At 41.9% G+C, this 7,101-nt stretch overlaps 1 long non-coding RNA gene and 1 other non-coding gene across 2 annotated transcripts; both read left to right on the top strand.

The window, feature by feature from the left end:
• Positions 1 to 408: 408 nt before the first annotated feature.
• LOC140621457 (uncharacterized) lies at positions 409 to 5,440 on the top strand. The gene is made up of 2 exons (XR_012021160.1): positions 409 to 568; positions 713 to 5,440. It is a non-coding gene; the product is annotated as an uncharacterized lncRNA (long non-coding RNA).
• Positions 5,441 to 6,439: 999 nt separating this feature from the next.
• Positions 6,440 to 6,601, top strand: LOC140621881 (U1 spliceosomal RNA). The gene has a single exon (XR_012021600.1). It is a non-coding gene; the product is annotated as a U1 spliceosomal RNA (small nuclear RNA).
• The last annotated feature ends 500 nt before the right edge of the window (positions 6,602 to 7,101 follow it).

Genomic DNA, 7,101 nt, shown 5'->3' on the forward strand with positions numbered 1-7,101 from the left:
TGACAACTTCTGGCCCAGACTGGGAACAGCCCCCAAGGAAGCAGATTCTCTTTTCGTTTCCCTTTCCCCTATTCTCATCCTTTTGAAAAATTCTCATCCTTTTATTAAATTCCAATGATTCCAAAGCTTTGCCAGATATCTAAGGGAAATATGGGAGCATATGATTTCAGGACCTTCATGTGGGGAACTAGCTGCCAGCTTATCCAAGAACTCAATCTCTAATCCTCGGCACACTGGGGATACTGAGGCCCTGAGTGGGCACTCTGACCCTTGGACACATCTCCACTGCCCCTCCTTGAGTCAACAGCCTATTCTTTCACCTTTGAAGTCAACAAAAACAGCAGAAGTTTTTTTCCACTTCCCAAAGTTAATCATTCCCATAGCTAATCTGTTGGCTCTCTTAATAAAAGCTGGAGGAGACAAAGCCTGGGGTGGAGTCGGAATCCGAGCCTTGGTCCTCTTGTCCCCCAGGTTAAAATTCAGTGAGACTCTTGAGTCTTTCTTCATATTGTTGCCGCTGACTATCCCGGCCCCTGGCAAGTGACACTGGAACAGGGACGAGAAATGGGTAATGGGGAGTACTGCAGCAGTGACACCTGTGGCTTGGGTCCCGCCACCAGCAGAGGCTGGGCTGGGTTTCAGGCAGGGTAACCATGGGGCGGAATTCGTCTAGCTTAACCCACTCTGTTTCTCTTCTAAAATGTTTGCTTAGGGGATCCCTGGGTGGCTCAGTGGTTTGGCGCCTGCCTTTGGCCCCGGGCGTGATCCTGGAGACCCAAGATCGAGTACCACGTCGGGCTTCCCGCATGGAGCCTACTTCTGCCTCTCTCTCTCTCTCTTTCTCTCTATCATGAATAAATAAAATCCTTAAAATTAAAATAAATAAAATAAAATAAAATAAAATGTTTGCTTAAACAAGCTGGGGCACATGTATCCACCGAACATTTGCAGGCCCCTTTGACTCAAACTATATTGGGGGCCATGGCTCATATGTGGCTCGGTCCTTGGGATTGGCTTCAAATAGCAAAGGCCTCCTTAACAGGGAGTATGTGTTTACGATGGAAATCTGCTTTTTGGAGACTTTGCTTGGGAACAGGCCCATAGCAACAGGCGTGCTAATATCCCTGTTACTTTCAACTTGTTTGTTGGGACTGGAAATTTTCAAACTCTCCATAATCAATTGATATATGCTTCCCAAGCCTGAGAGCAAATTTCCCCAGCTGCCCAAAGGGCTTGGGCCATAAGGTCGCTTACAAAATGGGTGGAGGGGCCTTCAGAAAATTATGCTGATTTCATCGATGGCCTTACTAAAGTGGTGTGGGGGCAGGTCACCCATGCTCAGGCTGCAGATGTCCTAGTCAAGCAGCTGGCTATGAAAATGCTAATGCCGACTGCCAAAGAGTCATTGCCCCTATAAGACATAAGGGCTCTATTTCAGATTATTGGAGAGGAAGCCAAAATGCGAGTACCCATGAACATCAACAGTTCTGGCAGCAGCTTTAAAAAAAGCCCCAAAACCTCAAAAGGCAGAGAATTGTTTCAAAAGTTCAAAGGGAATGCCATTCTGGCACATTTAAAAGTAATGGGAATGATCCTACCCATTAGGATCATTAGGTCACTGCATCTGTATCTTTGAGGGAAATACCCAGCAGTGCAATTGCTGGGTCATAGGGTAGCTCTATTTTTAACTTCTTGTGGAACCTCCACACTATTTTCCAGAGTGGCTGTACTTGATATGGGTGCTGATGCAACTGTTATAGCCCATCATGAGTGGTCAACATTTTGGCCTTTAAAACAGCCCTCCGCATCCCTCACAGGATTGGAAACCCCCAGATGGATGGGACAAAGCTCTAGCATTCTCACTTGGAAAGGCCCTGAGGGGGCCTCAGGAACTAAGTCATTCCCTATGTGGCCTCTATTCCTATCAACATATGGGGTGGAGATATCATGAAGCACATGAAGGTTATCATTGCCACTAAACCTAAGGGTTTTCAGATAATGGAACAAATGGACTATAAAGAAGGACAAGGGTTAGGAAAATATGGGCAAGGAATCAAAGAACCATCACCCCCTCCTCGTAGATTGGAAGACATGGATTAGGTTATAAGCAAAATTTTTAACTGTGGTCACTGCTGAAGAATCCCCAGGCCATGCCATGTCTCTAACATGGCTTATAGATACTCCTTTACGGGTAGAGCAGTGGCCTATAACTGGGAAAATTTACAAAATTTACAGGAACTTGTTAAGCAACAATTGGAGGTGGGACATACTGAGCTTTCTCACTGTCCTTGGGATACCTGTCTTTGTAATTCCTAAAAAATATGGGAAATAGCATTTGACTCAAGACTAATAAGCAGTTAACAAAGTCATGCAACCTATGGGAGCTTTCCAGCCAGTACTCCCCTCGCCTTCTGCAATACCTCTTGATTGGCCTTTAATAATCACTGATTTAAAAAATTGCCTTTTTACTATTCCATTGGCTACTCAAGATAAAAAAACAATTTACTTTCTCTGTCCCTTCCATCAATAACATTGAACCAATTCAGAGATACCAATGGAAAGTCCTTCCACAGGGCATGGCTAGTAGTCCTACCAAATGTTAACATTATATGGCTCTTGCTTTATGTTGACCCCGAGAAACCTTCCCGAAAGCCTATATATCCACTATATGGATGACATACTACTGGCCTCAGTCACATGATCAGACCTTGATACCCTTTTCTTACAAGTAGAGCAATATCTAATTGAATGGAATTTACAAGTAGCCCCTGAAAAAATTCAACATACCCCTCCTTTCCAATATTTGAGCTACCTTATGGATAAACCTACCATTAGGCCACAAAAGATTTCTATCAGAAAAACAAACCTCCAAACTTTAAATGACTTTAATTGGAGACATTGAAACATCAATTGGGAGACATCAATTGGATTCACCCTTTATTGGGCATCCCTGCACATCCCCTATCACATTTGTTCAATACTCTACAAGGTAACACTGCCCTTAATTCTTCTCGTCACCTGAGCCCCCAAACTGAAAAGGAATTGGAAGCTACACAGCTAGCTGTTAACCACTTGCAAGCTCATTGAGTTAATCCACAATTTCCTGTAAAATTACAACTCACTTGGTCAGATATATCCCCCATTGGGGTGCTCATACAGTTTACACCTGACCTAGTCATCCTAGAATGGATCCATTTATCCAATCAGGAATCTCAATCCCTAACCCCATATTGGACTCTAACTTGCAAAACAATTACCAAGGGGGATTCTAGATGTGTACAATTATTAGGAAAAGAGCCTCCTCAAATAATGTTACTTTTTACCCAAGGACAACAAAAGGCACCCTGGCTCTCTATGGCAGAGAATAGAATGCTTGGAATGGCAGATAGCCCTTGCTATTTGGGAGAAGTTTCCAATCAGTCACCTTCCAAAAAACCATTACAATTCATTACCTCCACTTCCTTTGTTATTCCCACTATTATTCAAAATTCATCCATCCTAATGCTCTCACTAGGAGCAAGCGTTTTTACAGATGGATCCAGTGATAGCAAAGCTGCATATTGGACCTCTGAAGCCTCCTATGCAGAAATCACCTCCTATACCTCTTCTCAGCGAGTTGAAGTTTTCACTGTTATTTTGGCTTTACAAGCTTTCTCTCAACCTCTCAACATTGTTTCCGACTTCCATTACATTGTAGGATCAGTCCATGATATTGAAAATGCAAAAATCAAGCACATACCCTCTAAGAACCTTAGCTCCCTTTTCCAAACTTTACAACAATTGTTCACTCTCACCATCACACCCTTTACATAACTCACATTTGATCACATTCTAAACTCCCAGCACCCCTGGCCCTGGCAATGCTGCTGCCAATTCAATAATATGTTCTATATTTCACCAAACACAGGCTCCTCATGCTCTTCTTCACCAGTCTACCCATAGCCTTTGAAAATTATTCTCTTAATGTTTCGTGATGACTTGCTCAACAGATCGTACACTCCTGTCCATTCTGTCAATGATCACTTTTCTAGGTGACAAATTTGGGAGTTAACCCTCGTGTCCTTACTCCCAATGAACTTTGGCAAATGGATGTGACTCATGTAAAACAATTTGGCTGCTTGTCTTGCATGCATGTGTCTGTAGACCCCTTTTCTCATATGGTTTGAGCTACTCTGCTCTCTGGGGAAGCTGTAACCCATGTATGCCAACATTGCCTTGAGGTTTTTGCAGTCATGGGACTTCCAAAACCCATTAAAACTGACAATGGCCCAGCCTACACTAGTAAAGATTTTGCTCAGTTTTGCTCCACATGAGGAATCACCCACATCTTTGATATTCCCTATAACCCATGAGACCAAGCTATCATGGAATGCATGAATACTGCTCTTAAAACAAAATTGACAAAACAAAAAAGGGAGACTAGGAGACAGTTATCCCCCATGAACATTACTACACCTTTCCCTTATTGCCCTCAATTTTTTTCTCTTTTTTGGATGTTGGCTACTCTGAGGCAGAATGCCATGCAAGGCTGTCATCAATATCATGCCATGGAGAGGTCCTGGTTAGATAGAGACACTTGGAAATGGGGCAGTTGAAAGGGCCAGAACCTCCTATAACATGGGGAAGAGGTTATGCTTGTATAAAAGGGGATAATAAAACTTGCATTTGGGCTCCAGGTGGCTGGGTGAAACCTTACCATGGACACAGAGGAGATGATGCCCCAACATGAAGGGACAAAGGCTGACCCATTGCTCCAGAGACAATAGGCTCCAATGATGACTTTAGGGCAAGTGAAAAAGACTACAGATGAGGCCCAGAGACACCTCCGTGCATTAGGCCAACCAGAAAATCCTACTAATCTGTTTCTCATGATGGTAGTCATCATTAGTAATTCCTCTGTCAGATCAAAATAAGATGTTTAAACCAACAAGAAAAACTGGTCTGGAAGCTGGTCATGATTACTTTACTTAAAAAAAGGGGGGGGGGATATGTGGGGAACCAGATGCAGAGCTTATCTGAGAATTGAATCTCGTGGTCCTCAGCACGCTGGGAATATATGGGGTCCTGAATGGGCACACTGACCCTTGACCACATTGCTCTCCAGACACAGCTCCTCTGCTCCCCTTCCTTGAGTCAATAGCCTATTCTTTCACCTTTTGAAGTAAACATGTTTTTCTCTGATTCCCAAAGTTAATCATTCTTAAAGCTAATCTGCTAGCTCTCTTAATAAAAGCTGAATGAGGAGCAGCCCAGGTGGCTCAGTGGTTTAGCGCCACCTTCGGCCCAGGGCCTGATCCTGGAGGCTTGGAATCAAGTCCCCCGTCGGGCTCCCTGTATGGAGCCTGCTTCTCCCTCTGCCTGTGTCTCTTCCTCTCTCTCTCTCTCTCTCTCTCTCTCTGTGTGTGAATAAAAAAAAAATCTAAAAAAAAAAAAAAAAAAAGCTGTATGAGACAAAGCCTCAGAATCGAGTCCAAGTCAAGTCCCAGTCCCCTTGCCCCCCAGATTAAAATTCAGTGAGATCCAAGTCTTTCTTCCTATCATTGCCTCTGACTATTCTGGCTCCATGCACCTTCATGTAAGCTTTAGTAAACATAATTCCATTCTCCTCTGCTTTACATATCAGGTTTATGAGGAGTTCCAAGACTACTAGACTACTAGTATGTAGGATATTTTAGAGCAAGCATCAGGTGGCAGTCATATATAGATCCTAATACACTCTTTAATGTATATACATTTGACTGAACTACATTATAATCTCCTTGAGACTAGGTACTGAGTCTTACCCACAGTTAGTACAATGGAACTCAAATATCTGTGCTGTAAATGAATAAAATAATAGGTGAAACAATTGATGAATTTCCTAAAAGTTAATTTTTCCAAGGCAAAAGATTTCCTAAAGGTCAAAAGATCTGTTTTTTAAGGATAATAGATACTTAAAAAAGAATTTACAGAATTTTTAACAGGTCTTGTTAAAAAGAATTTACTAATTATCCATTTCCACTAAAATTTTATGCTTGCATCTTTGGCTTTTGTTCTGCTTAAGTAAAATTTCTGTATTTCAACATCTAGGGGAAACCACTAATTGGGTTGGGTTTGGGTTTTTTTGTTTTGCTTTGTTTTTTTCTTTTTTTAAATTTTCCTTTTCCTTTGCCCTAGCTTTTTTTTTTTTTTTTTTTTTTTTTTTTTTTTTTTTTTAACTAGTCCACACCTCTGTGAGAGAAGAATAATCAACCTATTTTGGAATCAGAATTTGCATTGACTGTAATGAATATTCTGGTCAAGTCTCAAATTGAGGTCTGAGCAAGGGCACCATATTGAGGCTTCTCTATTTCATTGCTCGATTGTATTGTTATTGATGTCCTTTAAATAACATGAAACATCAGGTCTGATTAAGGAACACTTTAATCAGAAGAACGTTTCATTAAAAAGGAAAAAAAAGATACTTAGCTGGGAGAGAGACACCATACTCACGAAGGTGGTCTTCCCAGAGCCAGGCTTATCCATTGCACTCTGGATGGGCTGCCCACTGTGATTTCCCCAAATGCAGGAAACTCGGAAGCATAAATGCGGTAGTGGGACACAGCGTTTGTACTTTCCCCTGATATTTTTGGTTCAAGAATGTCACACTCTGTAATTTGCTGCCAAGTATTTGCAAGTTATTTTTGGCTCTGTTTTTGCATGTAGACATTTCCAGGGTAGTAACTTTGCAGTGTTACTATGCTGTGCTAATTATGATAATGTTTTGTTCTCCTTCCAAGTTTCTGGTAGTTCTTATACTTATACTTACATTGGTGGGACTTATACTTACATTGGTGTCTACCTCTTGTGTTTTATTTTGACTTGGCAGGGTTTATCCTTTTCCCCAGTGTTGTTGGTATCTTTTAAAAGGCTTCCTTCCTGCTTTGTGAGGTGGTAAAATCATCTCCCAAAATCCGGTTCTGTGTTTTGAACCCCACCCAAAGACTCCTTTCTCAACACAATTCACAATTCCCGCCTATGCCTCTTTACTGCTGAATTTTTTTCAAGGACTGATCATGTTGCTTACTGTGGTCCTTGACCAGCAACTTCAGCATCACCCGGCACCATGGGAGAGTGTGAAGA

This window comes from Canis lupus, chromosome 30 (genome assembly GCF_048164855.1).
Source record: "Canis lupus baileyi chromosome 30, mCanLup2.hap1, whole genome shotgun sequence".
In the NCBI taxonomy this organism is placed as follows: domain Eukaryota; kingdom Metazoa; phylum Chordata; class Mammalia; order Carnivora; family Canidae; genus Canis; species Canis lupus.